The following is a 27960-nucleotide window of genomic DNA, read 5'->3' as shown; positions in this document are numbered from 1 at the left end:
AGCACATCAATTCTGGCTTTTGTTTTTTTTCTTTTTAACCTCTTAAGGACCGGGGTGTTTCGGTCCTAAAAGACCAGACACTTTAGGGATTTTACCCCTGTGGGGGTTTCACTCATCTATTTTTTTTTTAGCTACCCAAGTTATTTTTGCTGCTTTTTTGTCCCGTGACATATCGGGCGATTTTCTTTATTTCTTTTTTTTTCACTTACTTTTTTTCCGGTGTTAAATTTTTTTAAGGTTTACAAAGCTGAAAACAATTTTTTTAAAAATTTATAGTTTATGTTTAAAATGAGTATACTTACGCTAAAATAAAGCATGGGAACGGGTTGCTCGTTTTGTTTCGGACGTTTTGATATATGATTTGTATAGCATTGGATTACAGGGCACTTAGGGTGACGGTTTTGGTTGGCGTCGGTGGAGAGTGACTTTCTTTATATATTTTTATTTTATTTTGTAATTTTTTAAACTTATTTTTGTAACTTTTTCATCTTCCAAATGAACAAACTCAGGAACTCAGACAGAATACGGACACTGAGAAACCGACTTCACACTCACCACATGTTGAACTAAGACAGAATGTGGAAATAGCAAACAGACTTCACGGACAGACTTTAATACTCGGCAGTGGGTGAACTCAGAAGAACTCAGACAAAATGGAAGGACAGAGAGACGAACTATATACTTGTGAACAGGCATAAAGCAAAGACTGCCAAGCGCACAGAACACTCCCCTGCATACCTGAACACATAACCGGATGGAATAACTATAGAATGTACAAGATATTTGTTCGTATTTTGGCCAAGATACTTAAGCCCGTGAGCCCGACTTCAAGGATCCTCGTTGTCTCATGGGTCCCTACTCTAATGAGACAACTAACCCCAGGAAACCTGCCTGCATGCAGGGAAATTGTCCTGACAGGGATAACCTCACACTGGAACCTAGGGACCTATCTCGTCCTAGATAATAAAGGATCCCAAGCAAGACACAGTTCACACCACACAAAAGGCAAATCTGCACAGACATGCAAGAACACAACACTGATCACATCAAAATACACACTGAACATGCCCGCTCACACCTCATGTCCGGCCACATGCACAGACACGCAGGACCATGACACTAATCACACTGAACAAACAGGGAAAGACCAGCAGCCACAGCAGAGGAGCTGTTATATATGAGCAGCAGACCTGAGGGATTGGCTGGCTGGAGTAATCCACACCCAGCCAGCCCAATCAACCCCCATCTGTAGAGCATTACTGCTGGAAACCCTGTAGAACAACAGATCCCAGTAGAATTCTCTAACAGTAACTTTTTAAAAGATCTATGGCCCCCTTGACATCATATAAGACCTCTGGGGGTCATTCACATTGTTGTTGTTTTTTTATTTCACACTTTTCCACTGTACCTGGGGCATCTGTAGGACCCCAGCTACAGGAAAAATCATCCTTCTAGTGTGACTGTAATCACTGGCATAGCTGATCAGGATCTGGTAGGACCCTGCAGCTCCTCTGTGACAGGGGGTGCTCAACGATCAAGTGATCGCCAGGTTGCATAGCGGAACAAACACTTCTGCTTTCACTGTTTAGTACAAAACCGCTTCTGCCTTCTCCTTTAGGTCCTTGACTATGTCTGAGAGCCGAGGACCCAACCTGCTCCTGCTTGATTGCAGGAGCTTTAATCCTGCGCCATATTTCTACTATAAACTGGGATTAAAGCCTAGGATGAAGCATTGTATATTTATCATGCTTGGTCCTTAAGGGGTTAAAGGTGGTCGCTGTGTGTATTCCCTGATTTGATAATTCTATATTTTGGTGAATACAGATACAGTAATACCAGTTTTGTCCTTTTTACTTTCTTGAAAATCCACAGCATTTCCTCATCAAAATCTGCACCTTTGATGTAGATACCCATGTGGATCCACAGCTGATTTCAGCCTTTCAGTTGCCTTTAGGACCTAACAGAAGCAAGTAAAGGCACTTACAAAACACCGCTGCACCAAAAGCGCCACTCACCGCCCGCACCAAGAGCGCCACTCACTGCCTGCACCAAGAGCGCCACTCACTGCCTGCACTCACCGCCCGCACCAAGAGCGCCACTCACTGCCTGCACCAAGAGCGCCACTCACTGCCTGCACTCACCGCCCGCACCAAGAGCGCCACTCACTGCCCGCACCAAGAGCGCCACTCACTGCCTGCACCAAGAGCGCCACTCACTGCCCGCACCCAGCAACTGCTACTGAATTCCGCTGCTGGTCAGATGATGTGGAAGTGTGCTACCTGTCACTGGGGAAAGGTTGGCGGTGTTCGGTAGTGGTAGCCGATCTTGCCAGTTGCAGGCAGTGAGTGGAGATTTGTAAGTGTCTTTACTTGCTCCCGCCATGCCCTGGCGGTAGTTGCATTGCCAAAACCAGCTGCGGATTCGCAGCTGAATCCAAGTCAAAATCTACACTTGTAGTTCGCAGCATCTCCACTATATCTGAACATACCCCTAAAGGGGAAAAAAGTTTTTCTTTTTTGCTTTTTACTACTTTTTAAATATTCCTTTGAATATTTTATTAACCCTTTCCAATCCAATTTTGGATTCAGGGTTTCCTAAAAGGCTTTCTCTTCTTGCTATTATACAATGGTGCCATCTGCTGGCTAAAGCCAGTGTGTGTGCACTAGAGAGGCTACGGCAGCGGAGTGGCTGGCAATAGACGGTAAGAATACCCTGTCAGTCGATTTCTGACATTGGAGCTGTACGAGCTTCAATTCCAACTAGTGGACATGACTGACCATACTTTGGTCAGAGTGCCATTGTGACCACTATCCAATGCTGAAAGTGTTTACTATGGCACATAAGCATCAAAACTGGACCATTGGGCAATGGAAGAAGGCGGGTGAGTCTGATGACCTGTTACTTCATGTGGGCGGCCAGGTGTGTCACTTACCTGGGAAAAGAGAGCACCAGGAAGGAAAGAGGACAAGCCAGCGGAGGCAGTGGGATGGGCAATGTTCTCTTGGGTACTTGGCTCCTGGCATCATGTTGATGGGACACCTACCTAACATTGTACAGACAAGTATCCCGCCGCGGGATTCCCTAATGGCAGCACCCTCCGCAGGATAATGTGTCATCCGACAAAGAGATGAAGGTGATGATTCTCGTCTCAGGTCACATCCAGTCGAGAGAAACAAGTCTGATCTATGGAGGCCACACCGAGCAACTTACAGGAACTGCTGCAGATACCACAGTACAGAGCGCGCTTTTGCGCATTGGGTATTTGTGCGTGCAACAGCATTTCCTACTGTACGGTTTGTGCATGTAACACTCCCCGATGTTCTCAGCCATTGAAATGGCCAATTAGTTTAATCAGATCAAGATGTGTTCTTTCCCACAGTAGCAAAAAGTGGCAGGCAACGTTTCGACTGCCATAGTCTTTCTCAAGACTAATCAAACCCCAAACATACTAATCTGATATAGCCCACGTAATATACAGCATATCCAACCAGCAAACACAAAAGCACTCCCCTCAATGATCACTTTCAATATCCACCACTGTGAATAACTGAGCATGCGCCAATCTCGTGCTATCAGAGGCAAAAGAGGGACCGGACAGCAACTCAGCATCCTCTATAGCTAAAGCGCGCGCGCGGGCAAGCCGCACTCTCATATGGGGTAACGTCAGCAGCTGTTACTCAAAAGCTGGTGACTGCCAGCCATATTCGAACATGCGCAGATCAAAAAGACGGGAGGGGGTATTTTGAAAACGAAATAGGGAACCAAGTCCCAAGACGCCATCCACAAGATGGCGACCGCCAACCTATTATCTCTGGACACTAGAGTGTCCAGAGATAGAAATATACTATACTTAGATATCAATTCACATCATATTAAAGAACATATGACCAAAGAGATACGTCTCCCCCTGTCCTATTCACTAAATATATCTCAGCCTCCAACTTACATATAACAATATTATAGTGACATGTTAACTCAGTCTATTATCCCCAGATATCACCTCATTCATTTTTTGGAACAATAAATACTGTTAATTTTTTTTAATCATTGATATTAAAATATCTATTATTTTTTTATTTTATGACCCATATAATGAATGTAATTATAAATAGTGCCGAACCCAAAAACACTCATTTAAAATATATTTTTTACATCAAATATTAATCTTAAAAAATATTAGTGTCTAAACAATCACCTAAACATATAATAACCCCATAACTCATAACTTAAAAAAAAACACATAAATAGTGTCAATACATTTTTATTACAAAAAAAATAAATAATTCATATTCATTCATAACCCATGTAAGGCAAATGTATGTGTTTATCAAAGAGAAGATGATCCCAGATCTCGTGCAGAAGTCTGGACCCAGGAGAAATACAAATCACACCAGCCTGTGCGGTATCAGATGATTTCTAATGTATTCTAAGGTGTATTTGGTTTATATACCATAAATGACATCACAGGAAAAGTACATACCTCCAAGATTAATAATAATACATGATAGGCTGAAACTAAAAGGATTAACATAAGTTACAGCTTTTGAGGTGTTGCTATAACATACAATGAGACCATTATGAATTCACTGAAAAGGAATGCAAGGGGGGCAGTCTGGAGGCTCTTATCTTGTCTGTCTACCCCATACTGGTATAGAAAAGGTTTCATTTAACCCCATCACTACTTATACTGGCATCATGCTAAATCTTTCTAGTCTACAATCCAATAAAAGAACAATTCACTGATACATTGATCTACAATTTTCTTAACAACCCATTATATTGGAATAAATAATTGATTAGTTGAAAAGATTATATGTGGCCACCATTTACGTTATATTTCGTGTATCAACATGGAGTGACCCATATGATAAAATACATCATAGGGGGGACGAAAAAGGTTTTAATATCAATTTATTCAACATTAATTTCCACATTTTTTATAAATATAAATATTATCAAAAAAATGTTTTAAAAAAAATCTCAGAGTGACAAAGGAGGCATGGAGGGCGAGGCTGGAGTATGAACCGCACAGAGAAAAACAATAGACAAAGCAGCAATAAGTTAAAAATATAAAAACAGGACAAATACAGCAGAAGGAATAACTAAGAGAACTGTGGACTATAAACCTCGATGTGTTCTTTCCCTGCACAAACCCACATTGACCAAATTGTGCACCCGAATACACGCATGTGAGCGAACCCACTGAAATCAACAGCCTCTATTTTCTGCGTATTGCGCACGCATATTTCTCATGTGATAATACGTCCGTGTGAATCTGGCCTAAAATACTTTCTGTATAAGATAAATGAGGACCTTTTGTCCACATAGAAGCACCCAGTGAGGGCAATGCTTGAGGAGACTGGATGTCGCTATGACTAAGGCTGGGTTCACACGGGGCGGATTCTCGACGGAAATCTCGCGGTTTGGCCGGAGCGAAAAACCACGAGATTTCCGCCAGGAGAACCGCTGCTTCAAAACCCGCGGCAGTTTTGAAGCGGCCCAGCCGCTCGCTCTTCCGCTGCGGCCGGCGCTCCCATAGAGGAGAGCGCAGCCGCAGCGGAAAACAAAAAAAAAAGAATATGCTGCGGTCGGCAAATCCACGCCGCAGCGGCGGCTTCTGCCAGTTTAGCCGCAGCGGATTTGCCGTCCCGTGTGGACGAGATTTCTGAGAAATCTCATCCACATGGCTGGCTAATCCCGGGATTAGCGGCCGCATGCGGATTTGCTGCGGCGAAATTCCGCACGGAATTTTTTTGCGGCAAATCTGCCCCGTTTGAACCCAGCCTAAAGGAGCCAAAGTCGCAGCATAAAGTTGTGTTATAAAGTCTGCATGTAAAACCACCCAGAAATATAATCATTTTGATCCAAAAGCAATTATTTTGCCGCTAATCGTTTCAAGTAACGAGCTGTCCTATAACAAAAGGTGACGTTGATACAAATGATTTTGTACAGAATTGATTGGCGCTCAGCGAATGAGCGATCGATGAAAACTATTAACTGCTTCCAATACATTTCCAATAGTTTTCGATTCCTTGTAGATAATGGTTTTGTGCGCGCAGACATAACGATTGTTACTGATTGGTCCTACTGTGCCCAGAATTCATATTTGCACCTTAAGCATTGTACATGTAGATGCAGCAGAGGTAAATTCATAGGTCAATGTTTTACCTTTTCCTCAGGACTCCGGGTACAGTGACTGTAAGCCTCCACTCATAGGATGGAACGTTCATGCAAGAATCCATGTGAATTCCGCCTTCAATTGTTTTCAATAGGAATTTGAAATCTGTGTCATCCATAGAAAAAAAAAAGGCCCGACCACACTGTCACATATCTGGAAGTGTGTCCCGGCCTTACGTGACATTTGTGGAACGGATGGAGCAGAAGACAGTGTGGTCGGACCCTTACTGATGTGTTTCTGCCCTGTAATTGCAATGGAGGGCAATGGAGGGTGCGCTTCGGATTTCACCTCCATATTCCTCCCATTGAAATCAATCGAGAACACTTACCGATCCTCTGAAGTGAAAAAATGATGTGATCCGTTTTTGCATTAAGAATGCCTTGCATCCACGGGTAAAATGCACGTTGGCAAGCGCGATATCACACTCAACCATGTGGAACCAAATAACGCAAACGCACCAGCACTTGTCGTACCTTATCACGTAAGGGAGGCTCCTTTTGGTGTGTGTTGCGAGATCACGAAAGGAGTTTGGATCCATGACTACTATAAAGTCCAGCAAGTGATAGTGGAGCCGCAAAACAGGGTGCCCAAATACATTAATGTATAGAGCTAAAAGAATTCCATCTTTATTAACCGTTTCCAATCCACTGTCTGACGTCTAAAGACATTATTATTTAAGGCTGTACAGCTCCGATGTTGGAAGACATCCGTCGGCGTTCTCTTACGGTATATTGCCAGCCTCTCTGCTGTCGGAGCCTATCCAATGTGTCACCTCATGCAGTACTGGCTTTAGCCAGCAGATAGCGCCGTTGTATAACGGCAAAAAAAGAGTAAGCCCCCTAGGAAAACCACGATACTATTTGGATTAGAAAGGGTAAAGCCACACCAGGGCTTGATGCCAACGTTTTGGCTGTCGCCGCAGCCTTTGTTAACTTTATACATTAAGGTATTTGGGCATCCTGTTTTGCGGCTCCAACATATTATCTCTTGCTGCACTCAACCGTGTGAATATAGCCTAAGGGCTCTTGCACACTTGCGATTTTCTTGCGTGTTTTTTTTTCATGCAATATCTCTGCATTTTTTTGTCAATGGGACTTCCTAATGTTAAAAACGCATCGCACGACTATCACAAAGCACAAACCTGCGATGCATTTTTAACATTAGAAAGTCCCATTGACATTCACGTGAAAAAGGCGCAGTGCTATCACCTGAAAAAAACACGCAAGAAAAAGGCAAGTCTGCAGGAGCCCTAAGGCTGAAATATGTGGTGAAAATACGCAATATGAATTCACATACAGCGGAAATCAAAATTTTTGCCACTTGTGAATCTACTGTGTGGAAAGTATCTGCAGCCGGTAGATGAGATCTCTGGACATCTTTTACTTTGCTGCTTCGGTATTACGCTTCCAGATACAAAATCCATGCTGAAAATATGCAAACATGCATGTAGCCTAATTGTCACCGCAGCTTTAGGGCTCAGTCAGACGGACGCATCGGCACCCGTACACCGGCGCCGATGCGCCCGTGTGACTGATAGTTAGAAGACGGCTGTACCTGAAGACGGCTGTCTCTCTCCAGCGCTGATGAAAGAACACATGACCGGCAATGAAGCCGGTCACATGTTCTTTCCTCCGGCGCTGCAGAGAGACGTCCGTCTTCAGGTACGTCTGTCTCCTTCCTGCAGTAACACGGGCTCCGATGCGCCCGTGTGACTCTGCCCTTAGGAACCTACGGGCCTATAATGCACCTCTTTATGCAGCGTCCAAGGAGCGGACCCCAGCCTAGGAGACAGCGGGGTTTAGATGTGCGCATTGTCACGGGTGACGCCAGCATTCCTTCCTCCGCGGTGATCTCTCGGTGCAATAATAAAGAGTCCACATGCAGGGTTAAGGTTTAAAGGCAGAGGCGGAAGTGGTCGGTAAAACCGTTTACTTGTGAATAAAATTCGGTACAGTCCACACTTGACATCCACTTGCAGATTAGGCGGTGCAGAAAAACACGTGATGTGACAGGCAGGCAAACATGGGAGAACAGAGTGACTTACACAGGCCAAGTTATCTGTGGTTCTCTGGTCCCGGACACTTTCTCACCGACTCTCCACCGGTACACACTCAAGGAGTAGTAGATTTGCACCCAACACTGCACAGCGGGAACTCGCACTTGATGCGGGCTTTCACGCTCCTACTTCTCCATCCAGGGAAGAAGGGGGTCCACAGCACACGTCTCCTATCCTCTCGGGCCTCTTTCATATCCACTACACACAGACTAATGGTGTCTGTGTGCAGAGCAGCTCCTCTCCCCCTGACAGATATGAAGATCTCCAGGGACGGACTGGCTGACTGACAGGAAATCAAAGACTCCAAAAAGACAAAGACTCACTCATGCACCTTGCATCCACATATATATAACAAGGTCACATGACAAACAAATAGATACTTTTCCAGACATAACCCAGACAGTAACCCATTCAGTGCTGCAGCTAGGCAATACACATCATATTCGCTCCCTTCCAACTCTACCAGTCTAGGATTCAATGATCCAGAAGCTTCCACATATAAACTTCTATACACCGCATTTATATCTCTGTTCATATTAAATCTGTTAGGGGAAAATCTCTGTCCAGTTTCATCAAATATCCTATTATATAGTAGAAATAAGGATATCTTTATAGGAGGAGTCTACAACCGCGTATCACATGCCAGGACGTCTGAAGTCCAGAACCGTAAGAGCTCTGCATGTGATGACTCTTATGTGCAGGGCGTCTTGTAAGGAGGCGATCAGTCGCACCCGTAAATAAGAATGTCTCTGGAGGGTCTCGGCATTGGGTATACATGATAGAAAGTAATGATTATGGGGGACATTTCTACACTTCTGTCACTCATCTCAAAGAAAAACTCTGCAGTCAGCCTCCACCCATGGTTGCTAACAGGGAACAGTAGATCATATTTAATTGCACAGCTAACCTAGCTGCAACCAGCTTTAGTTATTGCAGTGATACAGCGGTTATTGCAGTGGAGCACAAAAGAAAGATGAATGACACATCTGGTCTTTTTAGGGGGGAAATGCATGCTGTATAGGCTAATATAAAAATGAGGCAGCTCGGATTGGGTGAAAATGTGTGTATTTGGGTAAAGAATTGGCTCAATGATAGAAAGCAGAGGGTGGTAATAAATGGTTCATACTCCGATTGGGCCACAGTCACTAGTGGGGGGGTGGGGGGGGGGCACAGGGTTCAGTTTTGGGCCCCATTCTGTTCAATATATTCATCAATGACCCGATAGAGGGGCTGCACAGCAAAATATCAATATTTGCAGATGACACCAAATTATACAATATAATTAATGCAACGGAGGACAATGTGCGGCTACAAACGGACCGAGATAAGCTGGGGGCTTGGGCAGGAAAATGGCAAATGAAGTTCAATGTTGATAAATGTAAGGTTCTGCACATGGGCAGGAGAAACGGATGTCACCAATATACACTAAATGGGGTACTGATGGGGAAAAGTGAGATGGAAAAAGACCTCTGGGTACTAGTGGATTGTAGACTAAACTGGAGCAATCAATGCCAGTCAGCTGCTGCTAAAGCTAATAAAGTCTTGGGGTGCATTAAAAGAGGTATAGGGGCGAAGGACGAGAACATAATCCTTCCATTATATAAGGCACTAGCTTACCCGTCGCGCGCTGCTGCGAAAAAAAGACAGACATACATTATTTCATTTTTATATATCTAGATAACAACCAATCACAGCACAGCTTTCATGTTACCTCAGTGGTATAATATATAACACCCAATCACAGCGCAGCTTTCATGTTACCTCAGCAGTATAAAATATAACAACCAATCACAGCGCAGCTTTCATGTTACCTCAGTGGTATAATATATAACACCCAATCACAGCGCAGCTTTCATGTTACCTCAGCAGTATAAAATATAACAACCAATCACAGCGCAGCTTTCATGTTACCTCAGCAGTAAGAGAAATAACAACCAATCACAGCGCAACTTTTATTCTGCCTCAGCAATATAAAAAATAGCAACCAATCACAGCACAGCTTTCATGTTACCTCTGCGGTATTATATATAGCAACCAATCACAGCACAGCTTTCATTTTGCCTCAGCATTCTCAATATCTAGCAATTGTCTTGTGATACGTTCGGCGGATGCATCATTTTGTAGTTGCACGCATCCCGTTGCTCGTAATGCCTTTTGCTTTTGTGCTTGAGATGGAAATCAAACGATCTTTGTCTGGGGGGCATAACTGTCGACGATGCTCGCACGCGCGCCACCTATCGTAGGATAGTTGTACTATGCCAGTAATCTTCCCAGGAGTGTACCCAACAACTTCCCAAAGTTTCATGGTGATTGGATGAATGGTGTAGTAATGCATAAAGGACAAACAGACAGACATACATTCATTTATATATATATATAGATGACATCAGGAAGTGAGAGAATTAGATTCCGTACGTAAAATTTGGACGCTAATTCTTTTGTGCATAGAATTGAATAATCGAGTTGGGACCCCTTACCTTTTCCTATTTATGACATAATCAATGCTCGTGCCAAATTTCATGTTTCTACAACATCGGGAAGTGAGAGAATTAGTGGCAATGATGGAAATCGAACGATCTATGTGGGGGGGGGGGGGCATAATTGTCGACGACGCTCGCATTCGCGCCATTTATCATAGCATAAATGTACTATGCCTATAATCTTCCCAGGAGTGTACTCAACAACTTCCCAAAGTTTTAAGGCGATCGGATGAATGGTGTAGTAGCGCATAAAGGACAAACAGACAGACAGACAGACAAGCATACAGACAGACACGCATACATTCAATCTTATATATATAGACTAGTCAGGCCCCATATGGAATACTGCGTACAGTTCTGGTCACCGGTGCTCAAGAAAGATGTTACAGTGCTGGAGGGGGTACAAAGAAGGGCAACTAAACTAATACATGGAGTGAAGGGACTGGAATACCCAGAGAGGCACCAAAACTGGGATTATTTACCCTGGAAAAAAGACGGCTAAGGGGCGACCAAATAACTCTGTATAAATACATGAGGGGACAATACAAGGATCTCTCAGGATCTGTTTACACCCAGGACTGCAACAGTAACAAGAGGGCATCTGCTACGTCTAGAAGAAAGCAGGTTTCATCACCAATATAGAAAAGGGTTCTTTACTGTTAGAGCAGTTAGACTGTGGAACTCTCTGCCTGAGGACGTAGTGATGGCAAAATCCATAGAGGAGTTTAAAAGGGGACTTGATGTCTTTCTGGAGAGGAAGGATATTATAGGCTATAAATCTTAGGTTAATTGTTAATCTGGGTATACAGGCAGGTAGGAACTATTAGGGGTTGATCCAGGGATTAGTCTGATTGCCATTAGGGAGTCGGGAAGGAATTTTTTCCCCAAAAGGGCTAATTGGCTTCTGCTCTTGGGGTTTTTTGCCTTCCTCTGGATCAACAAAACAGAAGGCTTAACAGGCTGAACTAGATGGACATTGTCTTAATTCGGCCTTACAAACTGTGTTACTATGTTACTATGTATACATTAAATGGTCGCTTTATTAGAAAACCATTCCCTTTATTATACACAATGCACCTTTTCATGATCGGACCTTCCCTGTATAGAGATTCTCAACGTGGCCCCTGAGTGTGGCATAAAATCACATGACAAGTTTTCCGTGGATCAGCTGTGAATCCACATTAGATGGGAAGATCCAGCGATCTGAGCGACTTCCAATGAGGCCGGGTCATCAGTGCTGGACAAGCTGGGGCTGGGATTTCACTATAAAACCTGTGCGGTTTCCTGGTGCAGCGCTGTGGACAGTATACAGATAAGGAAGATGGAATTACTACCTCTGCAGCACCACCTATTGGATGGCAGCATTCCTTCATATCAATGTCAGACCCTTTATACAGGTCTTTAAAACCATGCACAGACAGCTGTTTCGGGGTGTTTGCCCCTCATCAGTAGGTTTCTGGATTAGCTGGTGAGAGGCCTGTGATGTGGGTCAGGAGGAGCGTCGTGTCTTCTTAAGGAGAGCCCCTAAAAAGTGTATGTGGAGACACCTAGTGGGTGAGTGGGTAGGTGCGATCGAGGGAAAACATCCAGCACAAGGGGAGGAGGATGTCAAGGGTCTATCCAACGACAGTTACATAGGATGTTATATAGGCTTTATATGCTCCTGTATGCCCTTGCTTGTAATCGTCTTTTATCTATTTATCCACTAATCCACCATTTATTGACCAATCGTGCTAATCATGTCCATCCATGTAATTATATGCTTAGCTTAGGAGTTTAAACACTATTTTATTTATCTACTTATCTTTTTATTGGTTTATGGTTGAATTTTACTTTTCAATAATTAACCCTATAGTGACAGCCAACACGCCTTTTTACTAGCCTCACTAACAGACTTTAAACCTGCACACACATCTTTTTAGGGTGTTGGCTTGGCTGACTACTGACAGCCAGACTCCTGCTGTAACTTCCTTGAACAATGAAATCTCAGATTCTGCCAGTTGAACCCTTTACATGCTACAATCAATAGCAACCGCAGCTGGTAAGCAGATGACAAGAAAGGGGGACGGGCGGGGGATGCCTTCTGTCACCCATCGGCACCCCACAATGTGATCCAAGGTGCCAATGGGTGCCCATGGTAGCTGGAGACCTGACAAAGACCCCCCTTTCTGCATATAACTTTTCTTTTTAGTCTGCTGTCGTAGGCATAATGCAATGCACTACATAAGTAATGCAGTGTACTTTCCTATCAAATGATCACATCTTCAAGTCCCTTTGAGAGATTTAAAAAAGTGTCAAAAAAAGTCAAGAAATGTAAATGGCGTTGGTCTTGCAGTGCGACATTTAACGCTGCTTGGTCCTTAAGGCACAGATAGGCCTGTCGCTTATATACCTCTTTATATACTGGTTCTTCAACATTTTTATATGAGACTTAGCAACATAATCCGTTTGTTAATTCTGGATTTTTAGCAACTTGTGTGGTCAGCTGTCTTCCCAGGTGTGGGTGTGGTCAGCTGTCTTCCCAGGTGTGGGTGTGGTCAGCTGTCTTCCCAGGTGTGGGCGTGGTCAGCTGTCTTCCCAGGTGTGGGTGTGGTCAGCTGTCTTCCCAGGTGTGGGCGTTATCAGCTGTCTTCCCAGCTGTGGGTGTGGTCAGCTGTCTTCCCAGGTGTGGGTGTGGTCAGCTGTCTTCCCAGGTGTGGGTGTGGTCAGCTGTCTTCCCAGGTATGGGAGTGGTCAGCTGTCTTCCCAGGTGTGGGTGTGGTCAGCTTTCTCTGTTCTCATTCTCTCTCTGTGTTGTGTGTGCAAGTTCTATGTGTGGTGGCTGCAAGAAAGGTTTGTGTCTTCTGGTTTTGTTTTGTTGTGTTAATGGACTCTTGGTTAGTGTAGGGACTAGTGGTATAGCCTGTCCTGGCCCGCTAGCTTCCATATTTTGGCCAAAATGTCAACAAATACCTGGCATTTATAGCATTAGCATCTGCTACTAGTGTTTGCGTATTGGCTGCTGTATGGTGTGATTATGGCTCTGTGTGTCTTCTTATCCCATCCAGTTGTCGTTGTCGATGTTGGCGTGTGTCCTATCTAGGGGCGATGTCCCCACTCAGGTAGGTCCTTTGTAGAGGATAGAGAGAGGTGTTAATTGGTGGTTGTTTCACCTGGTGTTCCCTATCTTTGGTAACGTTCTTGTGGGCCTGTTTCTCACTTGCCCACGCAAACGTAACATGTACTACATCGTCAACTGTGCGTTCACCAAATGCAGCGCTCCATATATTAGTGTGATACATGCTCCATCCGTATAACAGCAGATGACCAGCTCCAGCACCATTGTGTATAAGAGAACCAGAAAGACGAGACTCCTGTGGGTAAAGGAGTGCAAAATTGTATCACCGAGCGGTGGAAGAACATCTCCTGGTCAGATTTATCCAGATTCCTGTTGGGAGGTCAGAATTTAGCACAAGCAGCATGAATCGATGACCCCTTCCTGCCAGGTTGGAGAAGTAATAAGGTGCGTCGCGATTTGCTGGGTCCTCTGATAACTCTGGATTGGCTTTATAACGAATTGCTGCGGTTCTGAACGAGAAAGAGGATCCGTCGTGCTACTAGATGAGGGTCTCTCACCGTCGGTGTATAACAGACACTAGGGATATTCGGCCATTGTTCTCTCTTGAACAAAGAACAAAAAACAACAGAAAGGCGAAACAAAAGTTTCTTTCCCCGCGCCGACTGGAGTGTGATGTGAATAGTAAGGAGTCGGCGTGTGAGTAAACATCCCTCCCTGCCCCGGATAAATATTTCAGACCTAAAGACACTTGTGACACTTTGTTGAATGACTTCAATTAGTTCCTCCTCCTCCTCTCCATCCTCATAATAAGAATGTTTATCATAATGCCTTATTAATCTATCTCCCGGTGTGAGCTCGCACACCGAGGCATCATGGGAACATCCTGCCGCAGCCTTTATGGCTTAGAAACAACGCCGTAATTACTATTGATCACAGTGGAAGTATAGAACAACGGCGAGATGTCGGCAGGCGTGCGGCGCTACGAAAAAGAAAACGGGAAGAGGCTTCGAGGAGGACAGGATGTTTGTGTCTCTATTAAGGGCATCCGGCATTATTACATATCTCTGCAGATATCTATATGGGGCGCCATATGTCACGGGCTGAAGCCAGACGATACATCCATCTACATACATAATTGGGTTCTAGTAGGTTTCCCCCTGGTAGCTGTAAGTACACCGGGGACGCCGGAACGCCACGATTGTCTTCCACTCCCCAAATTACATTATTGCCGGTCCTGTGAATTACATCTGCTTAGCCAATTGCATTCAGTGTAGAAAATGGTGCTTCCATGCGTTTGCCCTGTGACGCCTGACTTCATTTACTCCATTTCTCATCTACCAGCTGCCTTTCATGTTTCCTTGCAGCCGTTTGGGCGTTCGCATTTTTAATTAAATTGTAAGAATATGTTATTTTGCGCTTCGCTTTTATTACTGTTTTGTGTTTCGAGGTTTTCGCTGGGGATTTTCTGAACTCCGCCGTAGAGTCCGTTCTAATTATTTCCTCATCCACAAGGTTTAATACTAGTAATCGGGTCGTCACGTGTTTTACAGACGCTCAGAGCATTTCTGGAATGGATCGGCCTGGGATTTTTTGATGCTGGAAGGAGTTTAGTTCCACAGCAGCGCAGAGGAGAGGAGCAGCGCGCTGGTTTGGTGGGGTCTGGGACCTGATGGAATGAGGGTATTGAGAACAGGGCTAAGTGTGACAGTCAATGTCATGATGGCAGTACAAGAATGGAGGTCACACAATGAGAGATACGTAGTGGAGGGAGTAGAGTCCTCAGCGGCACGGAGTATTTCAGTAGGACGTGCCGATCTTGTAGGAGATCACCGGCTCTGTTACATTGTAAGGGACCACAGGCAGCGGGTTCGGGGCTTTTCCGGTTTTCCGGCTTAGTGACAGCCTGATAGGCATAGACAGAGACATAACTTGAAGCTTCTGGGCCCCAATGCAAAAGCTGTAATGGGGCCCCCAACTGTAAAGCTTTATTCATACTACTAGGCTTACTATATGGAGAAGTTTGGCCTTATGGGCCCCCTAAGGCTCCTGGGCCCGGGTCCAACCGCATCCCCTGCATCCTCTATAGTTACGCCCATGGGCATAGAGCTGGCCTGATTCCCGAGCAGGGAGCGCCAAGCCCAGCTCTGTGAGCGAGGTCATGGTCCCTTTGTCCTCAGGTGTGAGCGATGGGGATCTAAGGCACTCATGACCCAGTTCCAGCCTTGTTGGTTTGGGTGAGGGTCTCCTTGTACAATAGGCGAAGTCAGTAGCCGTGGCATGGAGGCTCCAGGGGAAGCTAACATTAGAGACATCATTGCTGGACAAGTAAAAAGTTTTCTATTATCAACAATTATGCCTGAGGAAGAACCCTGAGAGGTCTGAAAGCTCGCTGTAACATCATGTATTTTTGTTAGCCAGTAAAAGGTATCATATCTACAAGATGACTTGGTTTGTCTTACTGAGAGCAATCACATTTTTTCTCAACAAGTAACGATTGCTTTAATCAGAAACTCAGCTAGTTTTCATGATCCCTTTCAGTCCTTATACCCAGTAGTCTGGGATCGGTAATAGGCAACTGTTTCTCCTGTAAGTCCTTAGGCCTGTTAACAGGGGGTACCTGCAATAGTCCTGTACCCGGCTGACTGGGGGAATGTGTGTTTCTCTCAGACCCGCTAGCACAAATACAATGTAGTTGAAAGACAGGGAAACGGAGGAACAGCTTGCTTATGGAATTCCAGGCTTCCTGACTCACAATCAGAGGCGTAACTTGAAGCTCCTGGGCCCCAATGCAAAACCTGTAACGGGGCCCCCAACTATAATGCTTTATTCATAGTACTGGGCACCCTATATGGAGAAGACAGGCCTTATGGGCCCCCTAAGGCTCCTGGGCCCGGGTGCAACCGTATCCCCTGCATCCTCTATAGTTACGCCCCTGCTCACAATTCACTTCCTCTTTTCTGGCAGACAGTTTCCATAGGACTACAACTACAACCCAGTAGCACAAATTCAAGAGCAACTCATTGCCCTCCCTTTGCAGCTTAGCTGCCTTCTCTACGCTCCGCACTTCCTGTTCCTTCCCGCTAAGCTCTATTCATCTGTTCCCGCCCCCTCTTAAAGAAACAGTACTGTGAAAATCAACATTGTATTTAACATTGAACAATGAGAACTTGTCCCCCCCCCTGTCCCCCTTATAACATAATGAGGTGGGTGCAGATTGGAAGGTCCCAGATGGGAATTTGTGTCAAAGCATTGTACAATGTAGAATCATTTACATCGGTGCTGAGATCAGGGGCAGGGCTCCATATCAAAACTTTCAATAGTGCCCCCCACAAGCATAATCATGTACTAAAGTTAAAGTAAAGACACACTGTTCTGCCAAGTTAAACACTAACAAATAAAATTGCCCCGGATCAGTAGTGAATGATGCTTCCTTTTATGCCCACCTCAATAGTAATGCCCCCACTCGGTATTTATACCCCTTTTTATGCCGCAGATTCAATAATTGTGCCTTATTTAATACTTCTGTCTCCATAAAGAAATACATGACTTTTACTCACCTGAGGGGTCAGCACTTTTACCTCTTTGACGTCGGTGACATCTTGTGGCATAGGCATGGCCGCGGACGTCATCATTGCGTTCATAATGTCTTCTACAGTTCCTGCCTTAACCAGTCCGTGTTCTATAAGAGAGGATGTAAAACAACTGAGGTACTGGTGCGACATGTTGACAATTGTTGACTTGAGTAAAGGAGAGGATGTTAATTAAAATAAGCTTCATTCCCAAACTAGCACATTAGTGCGTTCTCTCTGCCATGACCACCACCTCCACCCTCCAACCCCGAGGTTGCTCTGCCCAGTTCTCCTCTTCTTTTTATTCTACATAAGGGTAAATGGCCGGGAGCCTTTGTAACTGCAGTCCCAGTAGGGCCCGGGTCCGCCGGCAGCTGCCATGATGGAACTTACCTCCCTCTTTGAGATATTGGACTCTGTATTTTGTGTTCTCCCACCAATAAGACTTTGCTTCTATGTAGATATGCCAAAATCCCATAGTATAACACAAAATAGAAAGTTACACAGCAAGCCAACTAAAATAAATGTACGCCCACAACTCTCGCTGCACTGCAAAAGCCAATAATCACAAAGGATGCAATAGTATCCTGCGAAGAGCGCTAAGATATACACCAGCATTGAATATATGAATTTAGTATGTATATACACAGGAGGTTCTTAGCAGACATATTGATCCAGTAGTGGGAGCCCGTCTTCTTCAACAAGGCCTCTTCAAATGGGACTCTTTGGCATAGGTCTCCAAAATGAAGTAGGTGGGATCCGGCTACATTCTGCTCTATTTAGAGATCGCCACTTACTATCATTGACAAAAATAATACACCATGAAGGAGTTCTTGGAAACAGATGATACTTTGCATGTGTGAATATAATGATGATGTATGTGATTACAATATTAGAGCGAAAGGATAAGTTTATTGGGGAAAACTGTACAATTCCGAGGAGGCTCTAGTATCCTGCTGGCTGCCTCTAGTCTGGATACATGATGAGATATAGTTGGGTACGGAGGCTCTAGTATCCTGCTGGCCGCCTCTAGTCTGGATACATGATGAGAAATAGTTGGGCACAGAGGCTCTAGTATCCTGCTGGCCGCCTCTAGTCTGAATACATGATGAGATATAGTTGGGCACGGAGGCTCTAGGATCCTGCTGGCCGCCTCTAGTCTGGATACATAATGAGATATAGTTGGGCAGGGAGGCTCTAGTATCCTGCTGGCCGCCTCTAGTCTGGATACATGATGAGATATAGTTGGGTACGGAGGCTCTAGTATCCTGCTGGCCGCCTCTAGTCTGAATACATGATGAGAAACAGTTGGGCATGGAGGCTCTAGTATCCTGCTGGCCGCCTCTAGTCTGGATACATAATGAGATATAGTTGGGCAGGGAGGCTCTAGTATCCTGCTGGCCACCTCTAGTCTAGATACATGATGAGATATGGCTGGGCATGGAGGCTCTAGTATCCTGCTGGCCGCCTCTAGTCTGGATACATGATGAGATATAGTTGGGCACAGAGGCTCTAGTATCCTGCTGGCCGCCTCTAGCCTGGATACATGATGAGATATGGTCGGACACATAGGCTCTAGTATCTTGCTGGCCGCCTCTAGCTTGGATACATGATGAGATATGGGCACGAAGGCTCTAGTATCCTGCTGGCTGCCTCTAGTCTGGATACATGATGAGATATGGTCGGACATGGAGGCTCTAGTATCCTGCTGGCCGCCTCTAGTCTGAATGCATGATGAGATATAGTTGGGCACGAAGGCTCTAGTATCCTGCAGGCCGCCTCTAGTCTGGATACATGATGAGATACGATTGGGCACGGAGGCTCTAGTATCCTGCTGGCCACCTCCAGTCTAGATACATGATGGGATACGGTTGGGCACGGAGGCTGTAGTATCCTGTTGGGCCGCCTCTAGTCTGCATACATGATGAGATACGGTCGGACATGGAGGCATACAGGTTCTGTATTTTATCCTGCGGTACATTTACCCACAGATGTTGAACTGGGCCTCTATATCCTGCACACTCGTAAATGCCCAAACAATGATAAATTTGCCAACCAAACAGGCCAAGGAAGTGTGGCAACCTGGCGGAGGCATTCCTGGGAAACCCTTGCTGTGTGAGAGGGCATTATCCTGCTAAAAAATGCCTGTTGGAAGCCGCCATGAGAGGAACGCTTGTGGGCGCAGGATGTCCTAAACATATCACTGAGCTGTTGGTGTCTCTCAATCACTACTAGAGGTGAACGACTGTTGTACTCGATGGCCCCCCAGACCGTCACACCAGTAGTGGGGGCGGTGTGAAGGCAGGATTAAAGTGCTCACCATGAGGCCTCCATACTGGAATGTCGTCGCTAAAGACTATATGGTTCTGGTCCATAGCGGTCCAGGTTGCTTGTTTATGACACCACCACAAACGCGAAAGTGTTGGGCTGTTACTGGCAGGACACGTAATGGGCGCCGCGACACCAAATTTCCTTCTACTAAGTGCCTGGAAATTGTCCTGGCAGACACAAGAGCCTGTAATAGAGGGGCCACCCGTATCTGGATGGCGGACAACAAACCTGTTGGATCTGTTGGTGGATGAAAGGATTCTCTGTACTGGTGGTCTGTCTGGGCTGTCCGGAGCCTGTGTGCATGCCCGCGCGTAACCACTGCTGCCAACCCCTCCTAGCAGTCTGGTCAGAATGGCCCATAAGCTCTACCATGTAAGATGGTTGCTGTGCCGTAATGCAACGACGCAGAGATGACGGCAAACCCTTCTAATGACTAACCAACCGGGTGTTAATTGCGAGGGATCAGCGATTATCGTGCGTACAACCTATCGCTGTCAGCAGAAGGGGTGCAGATCGTGATGCCGGCAGACAAGAGCAAGAATGGGGATTTTACTGCATCTCTATTGAAAGTCTAACATATGAATCATTGCTCCTCCGAGACACTGATGTTTATAGAAAGTCTTATCAAAGACACGCATCGCAGCAAGAGTCAGTGATGCTGGGAAGGGGTCAACTGCAGGGAGCCATCGGAGCGCCATTACGGTCTAACCGAACCTAAATAATGGCTGTAATGCAAGCTGATCGCTCCACCAGGTTACTGTCGCTCTTGGGAAAGGCATCTGGAATGTAAAGGGACCGTTCACGCGGGACGGAATTACTCCCCGCAGACATGTCTGCATCACAATGTTGTCCCTATGGGGCCTAGATTCCGCACCTGTTGAAATCTGTTTGTCTTTACTTCAAAATCGTAAGATTAAATTTTGCGGCGTAAACGTTTTCTGCTGCAGAGTTTACGGACGTCTTGCAGAATGGTTGCTGCAGATTTCTAACATACAGGAGATGGAATCCTGCAGTCCCTTCCATGTGGTGGCACGACGGCAGTCCCTTCCATGTGGTGGCACGACGGCAGTCCCTTCCATGTGGTGGCAGTGCAGCAGTCCCTTCCATACGTTGGCACGACAGCAGTCCCTTCCATGCGTGGCACGACGGCCGTCCCTTCCATGCAGTGGCACGATGGCAGTCCCTTCCATACGGTGGCACGATGGCAGTCCCTTCCATACGGTGGCATGACGGCAGGCCCTTCCATGGGATGGCACGACGGCAGTCCTTTCCATGCGGCGGCATGACAGCAGTCCCTTCCATGCGGTGGTACGATGGCAGTCCCTTCCATGTGGTGGCACAACGGCAGTCCCTTCTATGCGGTGGCACAATGGCAGTCCCTTCCATGCGGTGGCACGATGGCAGTCCCTTCCATGCGGTGGCACGACAGCAGTCCCTTCCATGCGGTGGCACGACGGCAGTCCCTTCCATGCGGTGGCACGACGGCAGTCCCTTCCATGCGGTGGCACGACGGCAGTCCCTTCCATGTGGTGGCACGATGGCAGTCCCTTCCATGCGGTGGCACGATGGCAGTCCTTTCTATGCGGTGGCACGATGGCAGTCCCTTCTATGCGGTGGGATGATGGAAGCACATGCTGAATCCTTAATTTTCTTTATCTTAGCATGGTGGCTGGTTTAGTGGTCTGTCATGGGTCATTATGGTCAGATTATTTAGTCCACCTTCATTATGTGATAAGCAGGAGTGTTTCGTGATACCTGCTTGCTGACATGCTGAAAGTCCTGGGATAGCGGTATGTAAATTGATTATGAAGTGCCATTACCTCAGGTGATGCTTGGGAGCGCCCCACCTGTACAAGTCGTCAGGTGTTATTTTTCAATTGAGGTTGAACACTGGCTGGCATATCATGGCAAGGTGACATGAGTTATCGGAGTTTGAACAAGTGTATGCCAGGCGGATGGGAGGTTCCATTTCTGTAGTTGCGTGGGCATTTAACATTCCTCAATCCACAGTTTCACATGTGTACCGGGTATACGTCATAGAAGGCATTACCATCCACAGTGGACAGCGCAGTGGCCGGTCACGGGGGCTTTATGATTCCAACCAATGGCATCTGACTAGAATTGTCCATGCGAACAGACAAATGACTCTGGCAGTAATCACATCCACATTCAATGCAGGAGACCCCAAACATATATCACACAGGTCAATGCAGCGTTCTTTAGCCTCCATAGGAGCAGAAGACCCACCAGAGCTCCTCTGTAACCATCACAACCCTGAACACAGCACCTCTCCTAGGCTTGTAAGGTTGCTAACTGAACCCTAGAGGAGTGGCAACATGTGCCGTGGTCCTATGAGTCACAGTACCAATTGTTTCGGGCTGATTACAGGGTTCTTGTGTGGCACAGACCCCATGGAGCCATGGACCACAGTTGTCAACAAGGCGCTGCACTGGGTGGTGGTGGTTCCATATTGGTGCAGGGTATGTTCTTATGGGATGGGTCCACATAAACACGTCATTGACTGGTTCCCACTACTTTTCACTGCTTGATGACCAATTACAGCCCTCCGTGGACTTTTTATACACCCACAATAAAGAGATATTTCAGCAGAATAATGCATCGGGCTTAAGTTGTCCAGAACTGGTTTGAGGAGCGTTCTGGAGAGTTCCTCCGAATGTTGTGGCCTGCACGTTCCCCTGACAAGAGCCCAGTAGAGCATCTATGAGATGTCCATTTGCATCCAAGATCCTGAATCTACAAATACCACAGAGCTGTGAGTGGCTAGTCAGATGGCTCTTAAATATGGTTGTCTACTGTAATTTTACTAACTGGAAGGATTAATGGTTGTGCCTCCCATGCTTTACTGGATCTTACCATATAAAGGTACCTTTAAAAGGACAGATTGTTGCCAGAATATATGCTCAAATGAGCGATTTCGGGCAACTGTCGGCCCATGTTCCCATGGCTCCCAACAGGGCACTTAGCAATGTGTGACACTTAGTAGTCACTAGTCACAACTTCTATTTACTGTGAATGGAGACGGGCATCTGGAACGATCCCCGGCCGCTCCACCTCCAGTCTCTTGAATGACTATCACTCCTGTATAAAGCACAGGAGTGATAGTCGCTGGTACCGCTGTCAGGCAGTAATCCGCCTGATAGTCATACTGTGTAAAGGTACCTTTAGGCAGATTTGCTACTCAGGAGTGTAGGAAAAATAGAATGCAAATAAGGAAGATAGAACAATACCTCTGCGGCGCCACCTATTGGATGGCAGCATTCCTTCAAATCAATGTACGACTCTTTAACAAGTCTGTAAAACAATGATTCGGAACAGGAAACCAAGCCTGAAATCCAAACACAGACAGCTGTTTCGGGGTGTTTGCCCCTCATCAGTGGCATAGGTTTCTGGCTTGGCTGGTGAGAGGCCTGTGACGTGGGTCAAGAGGAGAGACTACATTCCTCTTGACCCACAAGAAATAGAAGTAACCCCAATAAGATGATCAGTATGTCTATTCCCTGTATTCACTTTTGTCAAATGCTGTTATAGCTGGGAGGGTCTTTTTACATGGACCGATTTGCTTCAGTAGACAAGCACCAAAGATGACTTTTTTGGCTGCACGAAAAACACGATCAGCCAACTAATGAGTGTTTGCTTATTCGTCAGCTTCACGTGGGCCAAGAATCGGGCAAACGAGTGGTCGTTCGCAGAGGCGTAACTTGAAGCTCCTGGGCCCCAATGCAAAATCTGGAACGGGGCCCCCAACTATAATGCTTTATTCATAGTACTGGGCTCCCTATATGGAGAAGAGAGGCCTTATGGGCCCCCTAAGGCTCCTGGGCCCGGGTGCAACTGCATCCCCTGCACCCTCTATAGTTACGCCCCTGGTCGTTCGATTCTTCACACCTTATTGTTGGCGGTGTAAAAGAGCCTTAAGAAGTAGATGAATGGATTGCTAAGAAACATGACTCCGCGGCTCATATATTACATGGGTGAGGTTTGCTAAGCAAATTGAAAGAGGGGAGAAATCGAGTCTCCTCATTGTATTCTGTTGGTTGGTGAATTAAGGCCCCTTTACACAGTCCGACAATCGGTCACAGATGTTTGTAGAAACGCCCGATTGTCGGTCCATATGAAGCTGCACCCAGTCAGCCAACAAAGGGTCAAACACTTGCATCTTCTGTGCAGCCCCCCAAAAATCCTGATTGTGATCTTAATATCTGCTCTGCGGATGGCGATGTGCTGCCAACAGCGATGACGCTTTATGGGCGAGGAACGATTTTGTGAACAATCATTCACCACACGTAGGGTCTGAATCAGCTTGTCTGAACGCCCGGCAGGCGAGTGCTGATGTCGTTGATTGGCGCCCATCTGCAGTTGTCGCTTCTCTTCCGTTGGATCCCTTCCTCTGCTCCGTAATGAGCGGCCATTTCTTCCATCACAGGTTATACAATTATAGAACCCAGTGATACAGTTACTAGTAGATACTGTATCAGTTACTACTAATACCATTTATCTGCCTACAGCCCCTCTCAGTTGGTGTCCATATGTCCCTCCAGCTTTGATCACATAGTTGTGCTGCATCATTAGTGCGTTACTTGAGCTTCTCAGGTTTTCATTGTGTTTTTTAGTTTATTTTACTAGAGATCGGGGTACAAAAACACTTTGGGAGAAAATGTCATTGATGTAAACGTTTGAAAAAGTACATGGGATGTCCCATTTAGACCCCCCACCTTCCCCCACCCTGGTCATCTTTGGACCTCCTTTGACCTTCCTATCTGCAGCAATTAATCATGGAGTCCATCTAGTGGTATCTGAGGACCCAGGCCGAGCCAAGAAGACATTCACATCCCCATTACTCCACCTCCCTGATAGGATGGGGTCATTGATTCATGCTGCTTGCAGTAAATTCTGGCCCTCTTATGAGGATGGTGCAGGGGAAGTCTGGATTCATCTGACCAGGGGATGCTTTTCCACTGTTCACTGATCTAACTTTTGTGCTCTTTTGCCCACTGGAGTCTCACCATTCTGCTTCTCTGGAACTGCCCATATATCCCATCCGAGCTAAGGACCAATAAGTGGTACGTTTGAATACATTAGAGGGAGCATCAGCATTGTATTTGACTGCTCTTAATTGTGTAGTTTTGTGCCTGTTAGAACAATTCCTGACATCCACCTCTGACCCCTATCGATGATGAGTTATTTGCATCCACAGGATCCCCTTTTGCTGGATGTTTTTCCTTGATCACGCCATTCTCGGTATACTCTGCGAAATTGTCACATGAGAAAACCCCGACCCCGGCTAGTCTAACACCGATGACCGGACCTCATTAGAAGTCACTCCGATTGCTGGATTTTCCCATCTAATATGGATTTGCACTTAAACTGATCCACGGAAAACTTGTCACGTGATTTTAGGCTTCACTCCGGGGTCACGGGGAGAATTACCATACAGGGAAGCGCCAATCATGAAAGGGCCGGGGCTCTAAGGAGGGTCTAACAAAGGGTCCATTCAGTATATATGAGACTATTCTAAGTTGAGGATCAGCAATGGAAGCTGGTTGTGGGGGGGGGGGGGGGGGGGAATTGGAACTAGTAATACAGTATAGCAATTATGAATTAAAGTTGGTTATCTTCCCTCTAACAATCTGTGTTCTCCTTATTGCTGCGGAGTATAACCTAATTGATGGGAGTTGGGAGCCGACCTCAGGACTTGTGCTGTTGTGTTCCTCAATTTACTCTCAATATTCCAATAAAGAAGTGCGTGTCCAAAGAGGATTCTGGTATAGAAGAAAACAGCGCTGGCTCAGACGGATACAGACCTCTCATTTGTTTTCCTAATCACAATCCAGTATTGTGCTATCTACAGAATCAGGATCTGCTGTCATGGGATAAGACTGCCGAACGAAGGGTCTCCGGCGAGATGAAAGAACAGTAATACAAGCTGCAGTTTCACCTCCGCCTTATGTCAGCTCCAATATCGGGGAATTGAACCTTGTAAATAAGCAAGTGGTCTGAAAATGTGCAGCATCTCCTGAGGATTCAGATCGGCCATTTAGAGGCCCTACACAAAAATCCACAGTTATTCACCATTGTAAAACCTCAAAGAGAAACAGGAGGAATAGTCACCATGTTTAACACAAGCCTGCCCAAATTAAAGGGGAGTCAATGCAAAGGGAATCGGACAGCAGATCCAAAATGGAACAAATATAAGTGCATGGTACTGTAAATAGCAAACATACATGACTTTAATGAATATATAGAAACATACTGCAAAACATATAATGTAAAAAATTGGAGATCTCAGCGCACATTTCATCTGGAGACTATGTGCCCAAAAAGAGATGAGTCTGAATGTTAGGATCCCATCTGATGGTGTCGCCTTGTTACTGGCAGATGGGCTCTCACACTTTGATCAAAATGTGTGCTAAGAACTTGAATGTTTTTACATTATACATTTAGCAGTATTGCAATTCATTTTCATGTATTCATTATTGGCATATTTCATGGCATTATTTGAGTGCTCTTAAAAAGGTATCCTCTAAACCGCTGCAAACTTGGTGTAGAGTACTTTGATATTTACACCCTCTTCATTTCCGAAAAAATAAAGTCTAATCAGATGTGCAGATAAGTTGACAAGGACTCTGGAGATGTTCCCAAAGGTGGCAAGTACTCTGGAGGTGTTGCCAATGGAGCCAAGTGCTCTGGGGGAGTTACCAATGGTGGCAAGTGTTCTAGAGGATTTCTCAAAGGTGGCAAGTGTTCTGGGGGACTCACCAAAAATGGCAAGTGCTCTGGAGGTGTTGCCAATGGTGCCAAGTGATCTAGGGGAGTTCCCAATAATACAAGTGTTCTGGAGGCGTTCCCAATGGTGGCAAGTGCTCTGAAAGCATTGTCAATCGTCGTCAAGTGCTCTGGGGGAGTTCCCAAAGATAGCAAGTGTTCTGGAGGCATTCCCAATAATGGCAAGTGCTCTGGGGGAGCTCCCAATGAGGGCAATTGCTCTGGGGGAGTTTTCAAAGATGGCAAGTGCTCTGGAAGCATTGCCAATCGCGCCAAGTGCTATGGGGGAGTTCTCAAAGATGGCAAATGTTCAGGAGGTGTTCTGAATAGTGACAAGTGCTCGGGGGAGTTACCAAAGATGGAAAGTAATCTGGAGGCATTGCGATTGGTGCCAAGTGCTCTGGGAGAGTTCGCAATGGTTGCAAGCACTCTGGATGAGTTCCCAATAGTGGCAAGTGCTCTGGAGGCACTTTTAATGGTGGCAAGCACTATGGAGGCATTGCCAATTGTGCCAAGTGCTCTGGGGGAGTTCCTAAAGATGGCAAGTGTTCTGGAGATGTTCCCAATGGTGACAAGTACTCTGGGGGAGTTCCCAATGGTGGCAAGTGCTCTGGAGGTGTTGCTAATGGCGCCACGTGCTCTGGAAGAGTTCCCAATGGTGGCAAGTGCTCTGGGGGAATTACCAAAGATGGCAAGTGCTTTGCATGAGTTCCCAATAGTGGCAAGTGCTCTGAAGGTGCTCCCAATGGTGGCAAGTGCTCTGGAGGCATTTCCAATGGCGCAAAGTGCTCTGGGGAAGTTCCCAATAGTGGCAAGTGCTCTAGGGGAGTTACCAAAGATGTCAAGTGTTCTGGAGGCATTCCCAATGGTGGCAAGTGTTCTGGAGGCGTTCCAAATAGTGGCAAGTGCTCTCCGGGAGTTTCCAATAGTGGCAAGTGCTCTGGCTGCATTGCCAATAGCACCAACTGCCCTGGGGAAGTTTTCAATAGTTATAGGTGCTCTGGGGGAGTAACCTTAAATGGAAAAGGATCTAGAGGCGTTGCCAATGGTGCCAAGTGCTCTGGGAGAGTTCCCAATGGTGCCAAGTGCTCTGGGAGAGTTACCAAAGATGGCAAGTGTTCTAGAGACGTTTCCAATGATTGGAAGTGCTCTGGGGGAGTTTCCAATGGTGGCAAGTGCTCTGGAGACATTGACAATGGAGGGAAGTGCTCTGGGGGAGTTCCCAAAGATGGTAAGTGTTCTGGAAACTTTCCTAATGGTGCCAAGTGCTCTGGGGGAGCTCCCAATGGTGGCAAGTGTTCTGGAGGCATTCCAAATGGTGGGAAGTTCTCTGGGGGAGTTCCCAATGGTGGCAAGTGCTGTGGAGGTGTTGCCAATAGTGACAAGTGCTCTGGGTGAGTTCCCAATAGTCAAAAGTACTCTGGGGGAGTTACCAAAGATGGCAAGGGATCTGGAGGTGTTGCCAATGGTGGCAAGTGCTCTGGATGAGTTCCCAAAAGTGGCAC

Source organism: Eleutherodactylus coqui, chromosome 10, assembly GCF_035609145.1.
Source record: "Eleutherodactylus coqui strain aEleCoq1 chromosome 10, aEleCoq1.hap1, whole genome shotgun sequence".
In the NCBI taxonomy this organism is placed as follows: domain Eukaryota; kingdom Metazoa; phylum Chordata; class Amphibia; order Anura; family Eleutherodactylidae; genus Eleutherodactylus; species Eleutherodactylus coqui.
Note: the sequence above shows the minus strand (reverse complement) of the source record.